Here is a 17,091-nt window from a genome sequence, read left to right on the forward strand (position 1 = left end):
AAGCACAGTTCAGACAGGGGGAACAGTAAGAGAGATTAAGATTCTGGACTTCAGTTAGAAACATAAATCAGCTTTGAAACAGTCACATTTTTTGGCCTAACTAAAGGAAGTCATCTGTACAAAACAGGCTATGGCCACTTTCTTTGTTGTAGCTTGAAATATGCCAACTTCCTGGCTGCTGAAAAATACTTCTTTTTGTTGTTTTTTTTTTTCATGACAGTAGGATCATGTAGCTGGCAATGCTTGAAGAGAGTCTTAGATCAGGGGAAGAAAGAGGCACTACAAAGGCACTGCTGTGGCAGTGGCTGACAGCATGGCCAGGCACAGAACCCCTTGGTGATGCACAAGAAAGGAGCTGAGCGGAGGAGGATATAGCACAGGGTCCTGCTCTGTAAATGGAGCACACTGGAAGGAGCAAAAATGCCTCATGATGCCCCTGTTCCTTTGGGGCATTTATTTTCTTGGCTTTATGCTGCATTTGCCTCACTAGGGATGACACATTTCCTGACACTGTGCTACTGGTGGATTTTCTGGAGTTCTGGACTTCCAGCTCATCCCTTGTTAGCTGGCAGGTGGGTCCTGGCATGTACTAGGACAGGAATATAGGCTCATTTCTGTAGGGGGGCACAGTATGGGTAAATGAAGGTGGTATAGAATGTAATCTTATCCCCTAAAGAGTTGCAGCTGAACCAATTACTAAAGATTAGGAGCAGGCCTGATGTTAACTGGCCACACCTGTAGCCAATAAGAATGGCATTATAAAAGAGTGGATTGGTGGGGTCTGGTGTTAGATGGCTACTGCAAGGGACAGGAGGAGTCAGTGCTTAGAGGAGCTGCCTACGAGAAGAATTGACGAGGTATGAATCTCTGGCAGTATGGAATCCTTGCACTATAATGATAATAGAATTCTTGATATATAAGACAGCACATCTTCACATCAGCATGAACCTGTTGCAAGACCTGCCTGGGAGTCTCAGTGGAAGTTCTAGCATGTGCCCTGGGGCTGCACAGCTGCTGGCACAGCTAGCCCAGCATCTCACCTCACTTGCCAGCAGAAAGTTATTGTACTTCTGAAAATGGGTGAGAAAAGTAAACTATTTGCTCTGCTTGAACATATGTACGTTAAACAGATGCAGCTTTCCCCCTTTGCCTTGTTGCTTCTTAACCCAAATCGTGCCACTGATTTAGTTTATGCTACAGCTCTCTAAAAGAGTTGCATTGACTCAGTTGAAGTGGACAATGGGAACGACCGTGATTTCTGCTGGAACAAAAAAAAATCAGCACTAAGGATCCACCTCATGCATGACAAAGACCAAGAGAGACACCAGATAAGCCTTTGGGATAATTACTTTGTGGGTGAGAAGCAGTAATGTATTTTCTTTTTCCAGTGAAGTGAAGTTACAAAGCTACGATTTAAATACTTCAGGACTACAGAAATGGGAGGGGAAGTGCATCGGGATATAAAACATATGAAATGTTTCATGGTAAAGAATAGCTGAGAAATGTGCAGGAATAACAGAACTTCAGCTTCACATCTGTTCTTAAATATGTAAATCCGTTAAACTCCACTGGACATTTTCTACTGACAAATCTGGGCAGGCTGGACTTTCTATTAAAACTATTTTCTCTCCATAACTAGCTACAGGAACTTCAAAGCAAAATGTTCTGTTCTTCACTTTGGTGTCCCACTGTCCTTTTGGTGCTCAGTGTCCCACACAACACTGATGCTAGATGAGAGGTATTTGCTCTGAAATCTCTCTTCCCTAAAGAGGGAGCATCTGCAAACACAGTGGCAACACAGCTCGGTGGCTTTGAAGACAGGGAAATGCCATCTTTTTTCTGAAGCCTGGAATACAACCACCTTCCCACTGGCCATGTCACCGTGGCTGCTGCCAGCTGAGGCTAAGGCTCTGTAAACAGAGCTCAGAGAGGTGGGGAGGCTGCTTTGTGCTGCCAGCACTGATGTCCCCTGCAGTGGGTACCTCAGCCAGGACACCACTGACAGCACTGCTCACCTTGCAGAGCATGTGCTGCTCTCCAGGCAAATCTCTGCTAGCAGAAGCCTGCACGGGCATATGGGCTGTCCACAGCATCCTTCGCAAACTGCTCAAACACAGACTCTCTGATTTTGAAGCTCTGTGTGGGTTGCTACGTTTTTGCGGCATTTCTGAAAGTTGATGATTTCCCGCTGAGCCCCAGAATAACGCTGTAGGGTTATGGGTGTGATCATGGTTTGTGCCGTATCAATAGGGAAGTGAAGGGATTGCACAGGGAGGGCAGAACCAGGGTGATGTGAGTTACTAGGGGGCAGTTTGGCTCTGGTGGCATTTAGAGTGTGACACAGATCTGAAGAGAGATTGTTTCATGGAGTAAACACAGCATGACCTGGTTCCTGGTGCAGTTAGGTAAGGTGTCTACTCTGACCTTCCCTCCCCTCCCCAAAACCAATGACCAATCTTTACATCTACCAGGGGAAATACAGATAAATATACTGATATATGTCTATGGATCCACATAAATATTCTGCTGGTCTAGTGAGGATCTTCAGGGGCAAAAGCCTTCCAGAACAGGGTTGCAAGAAGCAGCACATCCCACCATGTCCCTACCCCTCCATCTCCAATATCCACCATGGAAAAGGACAGCAGTCGTGCAAGTGTCACTGCTCATCAACATCCCAGCACTGGGGAGACACAAAGAGCACCAGAATTCACTCTAATCATCTCTGTCCACTGAGTGTGGTTGCAGAAAGTCAGATGTGATCAACCTCAGAGCACGAGCGATTGCTGCAGTGCTTCTCCTTTGTCACGTCAGAGGCAAACCAGGGGCTGTGTGGATGCAGCCTGTTCCTCTGGAAGCAGGTCCACAGAGCAGCCTGGCTCAGCGTGGTGAGCCTCCTCCAGCAGCAGGCAGCTAAACATTTCATTGGGTTTCTACCTATCAGTGTCCTCCACAGCAGTTTCTGGTGACTCATTTAACAGGTGCTGAGCAGGGTGTGCCTTGGCAATGGATTCTGTAGAAATCACTCACTGGACATATGCAGATTAACAGAGAAGGACACCAGCTAATTAAGTTTTTGTTACATGCACAAAATGAATGCTTTATGGGATGGATCTCATTTTCTAACCAAGCCTGTGGGTAGGATTTCCCTCCAAGTTCCTGCACTAGAATGTGGAATTGAAATCTTTTCAGAAGAATCCCAAACTGGCATGGGCTTGAAGTCAGAGACTATAATTTCTGTCTGTTTAGGAGTTCAGTGGGCCCATACTTGGCTTTAGACATCTGATTTATGCCAAATGCAGCCTGCTCTGGGCTTGCAAACACGATCTGTTTGTGCAGGAATAAGCTGGAGATGAAGCCTGGCTCTCCTCTCTCGCTGTAAACAGATCTCCCAGGGTGGGAGTGTAAACTGCTACTTTTTTTTTCTCCTTTTTTTTTGTCCTGTAACATGGGTAATGTTTTCTTGGATAGAAGAACTTCTCAGCTAGCAGCGTCCAAAATCCAACGGTCACACCATGGTGGAAACACAGAAGGATCCTGTCTCACTGAAAGAACTGAGAAGGAAAAAAGGATCCTCGTGGAGCAAGAGGCAGGTTTTGGCATCCAGAGCAGACAGGAAGATGGGGAGCAGGCTGGGCCAACGCAGGTTGCTGGGGTGATGTGGGCACATACTCAAAGAAATGGAGCAGGGCTCATCCTTTCCACAAGTCAGCTGAGGGGCTCTGCAGATGGACAGGCAAAGGCCAGGCCAGTATTTCTGAAAAGACTGCAGTGGTGTATTAATGCAGAGAGTGCTCTTCTGCTTGAGGAGGCAAACATAAAAGACAGACAAGCACTTTGGACAAAAAGCTGTCATTTCAGGGTACGCCTGCTCTCTGGAAGCGTGAGGACCAGCACGCCTGACAGCAACCACCAGGAGCTCTTCCCCAAGCCTGTCCAAGGCTTGTCAGAGCACAATCAGCTCAGAGCAGGCTCACAGTGGTGGGGCAGGTGGGCTGCCATGCGCTGCTGTGCCATGCCATGCATGGGAGAGGGTCCCCAGGGAGCAGCTCCCCAGCCTGCACCCCCTCTGATGGATGCACACTGCTGCTCTCCTGCCATTAGCACATTTTAACATCATTAATCTTTCAGGAAAATTCTGCAGTATTCTAAAGCACACCCTGGGTAGCAAGTTAAATTTGTGTGTTTAAACAGAGTCTTTTCACTGTGAAGATGCAGCAACAGTACTGCTTGCTGGGGATTTGATGATGTCAGCGTTGGGGACAGGATGAGGAAAATGGAAAATCTTCACCAGAGCTCGCCTCCTCTGCAAAATCAAGTTGCAATTTTCAAGCATACACCACAAGGATTTGAGCATGCAACTCTTGTGCCCCTCAGAGCAGTCAATATGAGTCCATGGACATTCTACACTGCTGCTGTTCTCCCATAGGTACTGAGGGAGGAGGAGGATTTAGAAATTAGGTGCTGGAGGTGAGTGGGAGGAAAAGGGAGAGAAGGAAGGTAGATACAGAGGTTATAATTACATGAAAACTGCTGTTGAGGTAATTTTTTTTCTGGAGAATACTGCAGAACTCAACAGGGAAAAAACCACAACATGCTGTGAGCACTGAAGAGAATTAAGAGAAAATTGCATCCTTACTGTACAATGCTGTAATCATCCTGAGATCAGAGCAAGAAAGACTTGCTTTCAGTGGTCACTTTAGGGAACATTTAAACAAACTGGACATAGGCAGGCCCATGAGACTCCATGGGATGTACCCATGAGTGCTGAGGGGCTAGGCAATGTCACTGCAAGGTCACTCTGTCACCTTGGCAGTCAGGAGAGATACCTGAAGACTGGAAAAAAGAAAACAGTCCTCCTCTTTTAGGAGAGCCAAAAATAAGGTCTGGGAAACTGGTAAAGAAGACCAATGGTGTCATGGACTGCATGAGACAAATCTTTGCCAGCAGGTCCCCTCCCATGCCTGGGGGGCTTTGTCCAGTTCAGGGTTCACCAGTGCCAGAGGGATATGGACACACTGGAGAGAGTCCAATGAAGGATCATGAAGCTGGTTACAGGATTGGAGCCATCTCTTATAGAGGGGGAAGCTGAGAGAGCTGGGACTGGTCAGGCTGAGAAGGCTCAGGGAGGATCTCACCCCTATGCATAAACATCTGAAGAAAGGATTTGCGGGAGATGGAGGCAAGCTCTTTTCAGTGATGCCCAGTGCTAGGACAAGAGGCAATGAGCAGAAGCTGAAATGCAATAAATGTATTTAAACTCCAGAAAAAAATGCTCGACTGTGAGGGTGGTCAAGCACTGCAGCAGGCTGCCCAGAGAGGGGAATGGAAAACACTGCTCCATCCTTGGAGACATTCAGCATCAACTGGACATGACCCTGGGCAATCTGTCCTAGCTGACCTGCTTTGGGCAGGATGATCTCCAGAGGTCCCCACCAGTCTTATCCAGCCTTATCAGTCTGTGATTCCCATGTTACCTGGCTTCAATTTGTCATGATTTTTATATCTTCATTCAGTGATTGATAGAATGACTTTTTTAGTGAATTACAGTTTTTTGTTGGTAAGAAGCATGTGATAAACCAGACTTTGTCAGCTCTCAGCCCAAACAGAAAAATCTACAGCTCTTCACAGAGATTAAACACTGCAGCTACTACATGTAAACAGCAAGTCTGGAAAGAATTACCCTGGAATAATTAGACATTTGTAGGAAAATGTCACAGAACAAATAGAAACATTATTCTTACATGTTCATTCTGACAGGTTCATGCTTACAGGACTGTGAACAAACAAACATTCTGACTGGTTCATGCTTACAGGACTGTGAAGAACCTCCTGGGGAGACTCTTTTTCAAATTCAGTTTCCTTATCAAAAATATTCAATTAAAGCAAATCCAGGACATGAAGAAATCCACGGAGGGATGGGAAAGATTTCCCAGTTCACCTGGGGTGTCAGCAAAGCCCTTTCCAGGCAATGGTCTCATGCTCCACCCTCAGGAGAGCAGTCCAAGCAGGTTGGGTCAGAGCTTGCAAGGAGTGCCTTGGTGTCTCTGAGGTGTGATCCTGCAGAAGCAGCTATTTCATGCTAAAAATATGTATTTTTAGCACAGCAGCTTGCAGCCTCATGCTGAGAGGAAGAAGCTGAGCCAAGGGAGGGAGGGCTGATGCTGCAAGGTCTGTGGCAGGCAGAACAGATGCATAATTTCATGCTGTAAGAAATCACCACCTTATACAAGCTGCCTCCTTTATCCCTCCCACCACTCTTGGTGGCATTTTTCTTTCTAGAAAGCGAGCCTACCACATAGAAAAAGCAATTTATCTTCTCCTTTTAGGAGATGTTTTTGCTGGCAGAGCCAGAGCTCTTCTTTGCTTTCCATAGTTTCCCAAGCACTTGTGGTGGAACATTTCTAAACAGCCTCAAGCGGAGCCCATGAGCCCAGTGATTGTGGGCTGGGAGCAGATCCCTGCTGGGGAGAAGAGCTCAGCCTTGCCAGCCCCTGCAGCTCTGCTGGTGCAGGGCCATGTGCCCCAGGAGCAGGACAAGCCTGTGGTGCCACGTGGAGCTCCAGGAGCAGCCATGGGAAGGCTTGGCTGTGCTGCAGCTGAGCAGTAAATGATATTTTCTGACAAGGAACAGCAGTTGTGAAGTTTGGTCTTCTGTGCTGCACTGGAGTCATCCAAAATTATGATCTACAGCTCCACCCCACCCACTGAGCTGCTGCTCCTGGGAGCAGACCACCCAAACTCTCTCTCAGTGCTTTACAGGCTCCTGCAAGGCCATGTCCAGGCTGTCCCTACACACTGGGGGATGGAGAGATTTCCAACAGACCCTTTGCCATCACCCAGGACTGGTTATGTTTAAACTCCATGCAGATAAAAGCTTTTTCTATAATGCTGGGGATAAACTCAAAATCTAAACAGGAGAGAGTGTTTTGCTGTCTTCTGACTGTCAGGACTTCCCTTTCCCAGTTGTTGAATATACAGAAGAGAGACAACATTAATCCAGAATGTGGAATTAGCACCAGAGTGTATAACTGGTGCAGCTGTCCAGCACTGACCAAGCTGGCAGGTGACAAAGTATACAGAGAGCAGGAATTATTTATCTCAATAAAAAGCCTACCTGAGGCTTTCCCCAGCACAAAGGAGAGAGGAAAGTAAATTTCAGAGATAGCTGAGAGCAGGCCAGAAGATGGCACATGGCCCAGGCCCTGCCTTGTGTGATTTTAACATGATGAAAAGTGTGAATCAAAAGGCAGAGAAGCACAAGAGGTCACAAGGCAGCACCTGAGTTCCAGGGGACCTGCAGAGGGCTCACAGTGGGATGCTCTGTCCCCAGCTGCAGAGGAAGCCATGGATGCACATCACCATTTGGTGTGTCCCTACCTCCCTGCCAGGCTCCCAGAAAGTGAGAGGTGAGTTTGCAGGGTGCTGGGGGCCTGCAGTGGCACTGCCAGCTGAGGCTGGGTGACAGAGGGTGATGGGGACAGCCAGCTGCTGCTGTGGGCAAACATCACACAGGGAACCTGCTCAGCAGCTGCTTGTGAGGGCACAGCACCTGTACCTGCCATGGGGCAGAGCAGCTGCAGCACAGGGAGAGAGCAAACCCTGAGGATCCCAGAGATCTCCACCCAGGGGAGAATGGGGCTCCAGCTTGTAATGCACTGGTGTTTCAGGTGGGTGATGGGCAAAAGGCTGTGGTTATCCAAAGTGAAGATAATTGCTTACAAATATTAAGCTTCATATTTATACACAAACTATCCCAACATTCACATATCAAAAAGCGTCTCTCTGAAAGGTAGGGTGGGTTTTCTTGTGGACTTTACCACTCAAAAAGCAACCATTTTCCATGACAGAAGAAGTTCTCCTGTTTTGAACTGGATGATGGGACAGTTAACTCACTGGCACCTGTTTTGTGATCCAGGTGCTTGTAGCAAGCTGGGTCTCACCCAAATTTGGTCCATCAGCAGTGTCTGCTCTCAGGCTTGGTGCAGCTCAGAGCCACTCAGTGCTGACAGCAGCCTTTGCCCTCTGGTTGTAAAATACAAGTGGAAGTTCTTCAAGCTGTGTAAATGCCTTAAAAGGGAGAAAACAGAATTAACACAGTTTTCATGCTATGTAGAAAACATCTTCTCCCTCCAGTGTTATATCAAGAGAAAACATGCTGTGCATTGTATCTCTGACAGAGGTGAGCAGCATGCAAACACTCCCATGGACTCTGCAGATGAGATAGGCAAAGGAGGGAATTGAGCCCTTTCCATATTAACACAGATTTATTAACTTCCCTCAGCTGGAATTTCCATTTCCAGGAAGAAATAGAGCACTTTACCCAAGGTTTCAGGATTGGAGCAAAACCCAGGTGTGAAGGGTCTCTGGTGATTTTCACTGCCAACAGCAAGCAGAGGAGTCATCACCCCCATCCCTAGGGACTTCAGATGATCTGGGGAATGCAACTTCATAGGGAATCCCCGAGAAGGGGCAGTGGGGGAGGATGCTGAGAAGGTCTCTGTGAGCCAAACACGTACCCTAAAACCTCCCTGATTAGAGCTGCAGCTTGTTCAAGCATTGAAGCATCATTATTCTCAGCTCCTAAAAAAACATCCTGGACGAGGATAGAGCTTCTCATCTCACCTCTGCAGCTGGAGAAGCAGAAGCTGCACGGTCCGTGCTGCTGCCCAAGGACTCTCTAGCACCCAGGGGGCTTTCCCGATGCTCGCAGCTCCGGAGCGCAGCGGGAGCCGCTCTGTGCGTCACGGAGCTGTGTGGGCATGGGCACAGCGCTGCCGGGGCGGCTGCCGCAGGAACACAGCCCACGCCGGCCCTTTCCGATCAAACACTGCGAGAATATGAGTTATCAGAAACTGGCCTGGTGCTTACTGCCGGCGGCTGCCGGAGCTCACTAAAGCAGAAGAAAACCAAGTTTGTCGCTTGTTGTGTTTATCAGGGAAGCGGAGGAGCAGGGATGCGGCTGTGTCCCGACACTCCCGGGGCCGCTCTTGCAGGGACAGAGGGAGTGCGCTCCTTGGCGGCAGCCGCGGCTAAAGGGTGTGCAAAACTCAGCTAAAAGGTGTGCAAAATTTAGCTAAAAAGTATGTGAAACTCAGCTAGAATATATCGAGCTCAGCTGAAAGGTGTGCGAAATTCAGCCAAAAGATGTGCAAAACTCGGCTAAAAGGTGGGAGAAATTCAGCTGAAAGGTGTGCAAAACTCAGCTGGAAGGTACTGAGCTCAGCTAAAAGGTGTGCAAAATTCAGCCAAAAGATGTGCAAAACTCAGCTGAAATTGTGCAAACCTCTGCTGAAAGGTGTGCAAAGCTCACTGAAGGGCTGTGCAAAGCTGCTGCCTTGGATCAGCCACAGCCAGAAGTGGCTCATGAAGGTGCAGCACAAGTTTCTCTCCAGGGGCACGGGGAAAAGTCTCCTGGCATTTTTATCTTAGCCTGAGCCATCAGAGAACGTGTGCATTTAGCTGCTGACAGGTTTCACTCGAGGATGAAGTGATATACCCCCAATCACACTCTGATAGTGCTAGAATTGCAGGGTGTTAGACCACAGCAGATTTATTTTTTACTGATTATGGGAAAATTTCCCTACTCTGCCTTCACTGTTAAACTATGCAAAAAAAAAAAAATCTTATATGTAGATGCATATAAAATGCCTCATAAATGTGAGAGAGGAACAAGAAAACTTTCATGAGCAACTGAGAAATCCACCTTCGAACAATGTTGGGATTTTGAGCATCTTCTCAGCAGCACCTTTCCCGCCAAAGAGAAAGGGAGACTCCATTTCTCTTATTTTTATAGGAATCAGACCAAACCTAGCACTTCTTAAAAACAGCTTTATTTAGATTAGTGTATTAAATAAATGCATATAAAAATAACTGAATATAACAGCAATTGTTACACCATACAAAACTAAATACAATCTTTATGCCTGGCAGTCAAAATGTGTGTGATAAAGATTTAGCAAAATATGTTTTTTTATCCTATTGTGCTGCTTCTTAGTCTGGTTTTAGAGATGTTTATATGGAAAGATTAGAGTGTTGCACATGATATATACTCCTTTTTTTTTAATTATTTCAGCAACAAACAGTAATGGCAGCATTAAAGAAGACTATAATAACTTATTTAATTAAAAATATCACCATTATTTAAACATTTGAAATAGCCATTCTCTGCTTTTATCACAGCAACAACGGAGCTATTTGTTGGATCAGTTGGATCAAGTTTCCAGACAACTTCCTGTTCTTCCAGATATACACTGGCTCATTTACAGGAACAGAGACCAAACTGGAACAGACAACTGGCTCACCAGACCTGCTGGCCACTCACCACAGCGTGATGCTTCAGCAGAGGACATGCTCCCTTTCCTCTTCCCTGCATAAACTAGTCTGTAATTGAATTTTTTTGGTGAATTTTCAAAGTTGCTGAAAAGATTTGGGACTCAGCACTGGAGCCCTTTGAAAACTGAAGTTCATTTACATACAGATGTTTCTCAGTGTCAGAATGTGGTGCTCTGGTCTGTGTTGGCATGCATTTCACATTAGAGTGCAGCAACAGAAATCAAGATCCCCTCCCATAATTATTCTTTATGTCTTTCTTCATGATCAAGAACAATCAAGATCCTCAGCCAGAGACTGCTGTGGAAAGGCATTAAGCTACAGATACTTCCACAAACACTGTCTAGGGCTTTAGCCCTGCTAGAAGAGAAATCTCACCTCTGGGCAGGTATGCAGAACTTCCCTGTTATGTTGTTTTTTGGGTTGTTTTTTTATTTTGAAATAAGCCTCACTAGCAATTAAAAAAAAAATAGATTCAATTGAATTCTTTTGATGAGGCTGAAATAAAAATATCAGTTTCCACCCACTTCCCTTCTGAACTGTGTTGCAAGCTCAAATTGTTGCTCATATTGTTATTTCAAACTTATTATCACCTGACTGGGTGTCCTTCCTGTATGAGACAGATTTTCATAAGATAACCAGCAGAACCCCAGAGAAAATAATTTTTATAAATGCTTAGGACTGATAGAGGGAGGAGAACAGTTTCATAAAACTCTACATTGTGCTAATAAACATGCCAAGACAAAGTATGATCACAGACAACATTATGTCCAGCCATTAGGATTTATTTCCTTCTTTCAAAAAGAAAAAAATAGTACATGGCCTGATCTCTGATCTTGCAACACTACCTCCAACTGCTTAAAATATCTATTCAGCTCTTACGACATGTGACAAAGAATATTTTTCCTTGAATGTGTGTGGTGAAGAACCTAAAAAAGATATGGTTTTGGCTGTAATGTTTGTCAAACATATATTTGAGCAATGTTGTAGGGTATTTCAAATTTCTCCCACTGGTATGAGAAGAAACTGACAGTTAATTTAAAGGAGATAAATCATTTGGGGAAGAGTTGTTCTCCCCAAAATAGGAAGGTGCCTCAGCTTCTCCTAGCTGAGAGCGGAATTAGCAGTAATGCTGTTGGTTATGGAGGTGATGAACACCGAGGATCAGAGGGACAAACCTGGAAGTGAGAACATGAGGAGTTTGCCAGGGGACAGACCTGGTCCAAAGAGTGCATGGCACCATCCAAACATTGCAAACAAAGCAGTCTCAGGGCCCTCCATTGGAGCACTCACCTAGGGAAAGAGGGAAAAGCTTTGTTCTTCATCTTCAATAACCAGAGGCTTTCCTAGAAGGAACAGACATCAGGAGAGAGCTGGTAGGCTCCCATAAAAAGGCATGTCATTGTCCTGCATGATGTGCAATGGGGTGTGCAGCAAAATGTTTTAATGTGTTACAAAAAATTATGTTCCCAAAGCCAGTTTTGACTGAACAAGCAAAACTCAAACTGACTGCTGAACAAGTTTCTGAAACACAGACATTAAAAGGCACAAGGCTGAAAGAAAAGTCCTGAGCTAACCAAGTTAACTCTCAATTTCCTCTGATTTTTAGGTACATCATGTACATGTACATCAACTACTGCAAGGAACTCATATTGGAACAGCAAGACTGAGCATTTCTAAAGGCTTTCTCCTTGGCACAGAGACAGACTTTAATTGCAGAGCTTGGGGAAAGAGTAAATGAGCTGTTTAATGGGAAAAATTAAACCTCCTCATACACCGACAATGTCCAGCTCTGCTAGCTAGACAGCAAGTATTTGACAGCAAACTGTTCATAGATTACTTCCATCAGCAGAACAATTTAAGTTATATCAGAATAGGTTTTTTTGCTGTCATGCTTCCCATTCCCAGACATCTTTGTAAAGTCTGCAAACAGAGATGCCAACATATCCCATTCTGACCTACATAGCAAACAATTGGACTTGTGTTCCTGCTGTGTTATCACCAAAATGAATCATTGTCATGTCTCCTCAAAGGCCTGGCAAGATGGAGACTTTTTTGCTGGGAAGTGTCAGCTGAACCCTGCACCTACTGCTCTCATGACACCAACTGCATACTTTGTGTTTATCACAGAAAAGAAAAACATCCAGCAGAAAAAGGCTCAGCTTTAAATTTCACTCTTTGCCAGGAAAAACATGGGAACAAGTGAAGCACAGCTCTGAAAGCTCTAGCTTAATAAACTCCAAGGACAACAAAAACAACAAAAAAATCATCAATCTTTTATGAAAAACAGAATAAAGATGCTAGATAAAAACACACACAAGCCCATACATTGCACAAGTCTGAGGAACAGAAATGGCCATGCTATAGCATTATTGTTCACTATTTCTGCATCTGAGAAAAAAGTTCAGGGATATGTCCTGCTGTTACCAGACTCAGGAGGAAAACAGTCTTGCTGGGAATGGGCTATGAAGATGGCAAACCGTTCTTTGCATTCTCAGGCTTCAGAAGTCCCTTGGTCAGCTTGGCAATTAAAGGTTGCTATTGGCTTAGGAAGATTAACCCCAGGGGAAGTTGCCCTTACCAGAGTGAGCAGCTGGCAGTTGTTAATATTTATGGTCTTCTGCTGCAATGGTGGTGGGATCTAAAAAAGTGCAGGAGATTTGGGCTAGGTGTCTTTGAATCAAGGCTGCATTAATCTATGTGATCTGAAGCTTCTCTCTTACCAGCATTTGGAGCATAAAATTCTATCACTTATGCCTAACTGCCACATACTTGTAACCCTATACATGTGGGATAAAATTAAATCAAGACAAACAGAGATGCCTGTATTCCCCCTTTATAAATTATAAGGATAAAAAGCAAGTTTTTTGCCAGGACAGGGTTCAGGAACTTTGGATATCTAGCTAGAAAAAAAATTCTCTTCCCATTAGGAGATATCTCACAGAGTCTGTCAGATATCCAAAGTGTTATTTCTGCTCTCTTCATTAGAAACTGTGTTTTGTAAGTGATAGAGATATACTCTTCACAGACCACCATTTACTTAAACAAATAATTAATCATAAAGTGATTCTGGAAAGCAAGAATTGCTCCATCTCAAACCATGACTTGACAGCATTTGGTTTGACAATTTTTCTGTTTGGAAAATCCCCAAAGTTAAAAATGTTTGTTGGGTGAGTTCAAGCTGGCTGACACTGAGATTGGCTTTTTCAGGGGTTTGTTTTCTTACTTCTTTGGTGAGCTCTGTAGACTGGGGCATTTGGAGACCAACCTTTCAAAACTATTGCTCTTTGAAATGCATCCTCATTTCAGTAATCTCTGCCTGCATCTGAGAAAGGAAAGCACCACATATGTTATTCTTTATCTTATCAAAGATTTCAACAGCCCAATGGAACAGTAACTTACTGAAAAAATACAGAGGACATGTTTTTCTTTATTAGCTATCTCATAGAAGAAATATAAAATTAATTGCTGCAACACAGTTCAAAGATTGAAAATACTGTCTTCATTAAAAAGAAGGACTAAAATCATAACAGCCTAATTGTAATGGGCAGAAGTGTTAAAGTGTGTTGCTAACTGTAAGCATTTGCATTCTTAGGATAACTGAAAATGATATTATTCCAGATTCATAAGCCAACTGCAATGCAAACCCTCTTAAACATGGGGGTTTGAGCAGAACTGTGATCACCAAGGTCTTTAATGTCTCAACAAAACAGATCATGGTCATTTCAAAAGAGACCTTACTTTGCAAGCTCAGACATCAAGCAATTACAGCAAACCCTCTTTTGATTGGTGTCCAAAGATAATTTTCAAAAGGAAGAACTATGAATCCCCTAAAGATTCACAGAAGAATTTTATATGTTTTAATTTTGGAATAAAAAACTCTCTGAATCTTATTTCAGTTTGGAGTTGGTAATGCTTCTTCTTATCTACTGCAATGGCTAAGTACTTAGCCTCCCATGTATTAGATGCTGTAGTTTCCATTCAGTAATCAAATCCCATCCCTCTGTACAAGTAGTGCACCACTGGGCTACAGAAAATTAAGGCAGGAAAACTGGCTCAAAGAGACAGTGATATTTGTTATTGTCAGACTGTTACATGTGTTATTGTCCACTGTGCCATTACTTTTGATAATTAATCTAATAGTAAGTACCATTTGTCTAATTGCCTGAACAAAGCCTCTATGTATTCACCCAGTTCTCTCCTCCTGAAAATCTCTAGAAATCAATCCTAGAGAAGGACTTTAGAAAACCAAACTTCAGATAGAAATATTCAGAAAGAATGTAAGTACTACAGCTCTTTGCCCCAATAATGCAACTTCTAATATGTTTACTTTTTTTTTTCTGCAGGAAAGCAATGTCTTTCCTCTGTCCAATGTGAGAAAAGGAAATACAGAATTATGGAAATTGTTCCATCTCATCGAGTCAGCACTACAAATGAGAGGCTGTGCCTTAGTAATTTCTGGGGCTTTTACCTCCTCTGTTGGGCTGTGAGCATAATACCTACAAGACATATTCTGGGAGTTGTTCCATACAAAATTCCTGTACAGGGCTGCACTGTTTACATTGAATACAAATCTGTATGCACAAGAAAGCTCAGCCTGGGAACAAAAACCTATCTCTGAAGTCATTCTGTGAAACAAATTGAATATGGTTTTCCCTGTAACAAGGGAAAACAGAACAGATCCTGAAGGGTAGAGCATCTCCCTGCAAAAATTTGCTGGGATCTTCTGCTTTCTAATATAACAGACTGCGTCAAACAAGTCTCTTTACTGAGGAGACTTCCCAAAAACACATATTCTATAAAGGTGAGACCCATCAAGTCCAGCTAATTGATCCCTCTATGTGCCATGGGAAATGCAGAATGGAGATTCAGTCCACACAAGAAATAAAGCAGTAAAAAAAGTACATTGCAATGTGAGAGCCACCTTTTGAAAACTACTTGTTTCTTGAATACAGCTGTATTCACCATTGCTTCACAAAATACTAGGGGAAGTGGAATACTATTTTTTACAGTCAGATACAATGAAAAGACAATGGTAAGTGTGAAAAGAAGCAGGGAGGTCCTGCAAAAGAAAGCAAACCAATCCTCTGCTTAAAAAAAGTATGAGAAACAGGTCTGCAAAAGCAGTGGATCAAGACTTTCAACTAAGAGGATTTATGGAGAAGGAGATTTTATCTCCAGGCACAGGTTAGCCTCAAATAAATCCTAACCCTTGTTTTAAACAAACTGACCCCAAGTTACCCATGATGTTTAGAAGAATTTAGTAACAGAAGAGAACCTCGGTGGTAATTTTATGATAAGCAAGGGAAAGCATTTGGAAGAGAACTTTCCAGTGAACAACATGACATTATTTTGAAAAGCTTCCTCATTGTTGATTCATCATATCTCCAAAGCAGCCCAGGCTGGAAATCTTACTTTCTTCAGCTCAGTGTGGCACGGACCTTTCACTAGTTTGTTTGCAAAATTATTTAAATGGAGGTTCTTTGTCTACCTTTTCTTTCTCCAAAGGTACAAAATTTTGTTAGGCAAAATTATAGCCTGCACCTCTGGAGAGTGTAAAAAAATTGAACTTGCAGATTTGTTTCTATGAGGGAAGACTTTCTGTTCTGAGAACACAATTCCTCAATGACCAGCACAAGCATGGAGCAGAGTGAGGTTGTGGCTGAGAGCCTGACTGCTCTAGACTTAGAGGTGACACAGCACCACAGATGTGTCAAATCAGGGACAAGCTCTGCTGGCCAGCAGCATCCTGTACCACATTACTGCACTTGTGGAAGCAACAAGCTCCCAGAGACACAGCACTGTGCCCTAAGGTGATTCTGCACCTACATCAGTATTTTCTGGGGCTTTTCTTCCAGTGCAGTACACCAGTCAGCTGCTCAAGGCCTCTTACTTTCCTGCAAAGCCTTTTAGGAATTAAGTTTTCATCAGGATTTAGTGTCATGAGGACCCTGTAAGCTGGATATGCACAGTGGCCATATCAAAGCAATCAGAACAATGAAAAGGACAACCATAACCCCCAGTTATGGCATGCTTGTGGACATGGATTGAGAGAAATTATTCAGAGTGACAGGAACAAAAGGGACCTCAAGAATAATAAAATATCATGAACAGGTATCCACCTAAAATGTACAGATAAAAATGTCTGGCAGCCTGGGGAACAAGCAGGAGGAGCTAGATCTCCTTGTGGCGTTACTGCTTGTGCTGTGGGAATAACTGCTATGGTAGGAGGGCTTGCATGTGATGGATGGATACGAGTTCCTCTGGAAAGACAATGAAGGGACGACTTGGGGCTTTCTATGTCAAGGAGCAGCCTGAACACTTGTAGTAGACAGCATTTTGATTGAGTGCATGTTCCAGGATCAGAAAAAAAGCCACTAAGAGTGACAATAATGGAGCAGCATATTTCAGCCCAGCCTACCACAGTGATGGAGACAGTCAAGCACTAGAACAGGCTGTGCAGTCTCCAGCCTTGGAGGTTTTAAAGGTCTGACTAGATGAAAAGTCCTGATCTGATCCCACAGCTAATACCAACCACTTAAGAAAGCAGCTGGACTAGGTTCAAGGTTCTCTCCCAACCTGAAATATACCATGATTCCAAGTCTAAAGAACAGAACCCAAGACAGGAAATGTAGCAATAAGTCTGTTTGGTGTCTGTGTCTTCACAAGCATGGCACTAGGATGCTCAACCAGGAGTGCACTGTAGGCCAAGGCTTCAGATTCTCTGGAAGTTATAGAGGAATAAGGAACAGTGGCAGTTGC

General features: G+C 44.0%; 1 long non-coding RNA gene across 1 annotated transcript; it reads left to right on the plus strand.

The window, feature by feature from the left end:
* Positions 1-822: 822 nt before the first annotated feature.
* On the plus strand, positions 823-12,706 carry LOC135443626 (uncharacterized). The gene is made up of 3 exons (XR_010439086.1): positions 823-7,406; positions 10,180-10,717; positions 11,939-12,706. It is a non-coding gene; the product is annotated as an uncharacterized LOC135443626 (long non-coding RNA).
* The last annotated feature ends 4,385 nt before the right edge of the window (positions 12,707-17,091 follow it).

The sequence above is a fragment of the Zonotrichia leucophrys genome, chromosome 2 (genome assembly GCF_028769735.1).
Source record: "Zonotrichia leucophrys gambelii isolate GWCS_2022_RI chromosome 2, RI_Zleu_2.0, whole genome shotgun sequence".
In the NCBI taxonomy this organism is placed as follows: domain Eukaryota; kingdom Metazoa; phylum Chordata; class Aves; order Passeriformes; family Passerellidae; genus Zonotrichia; species Zonotrichia leucophrys.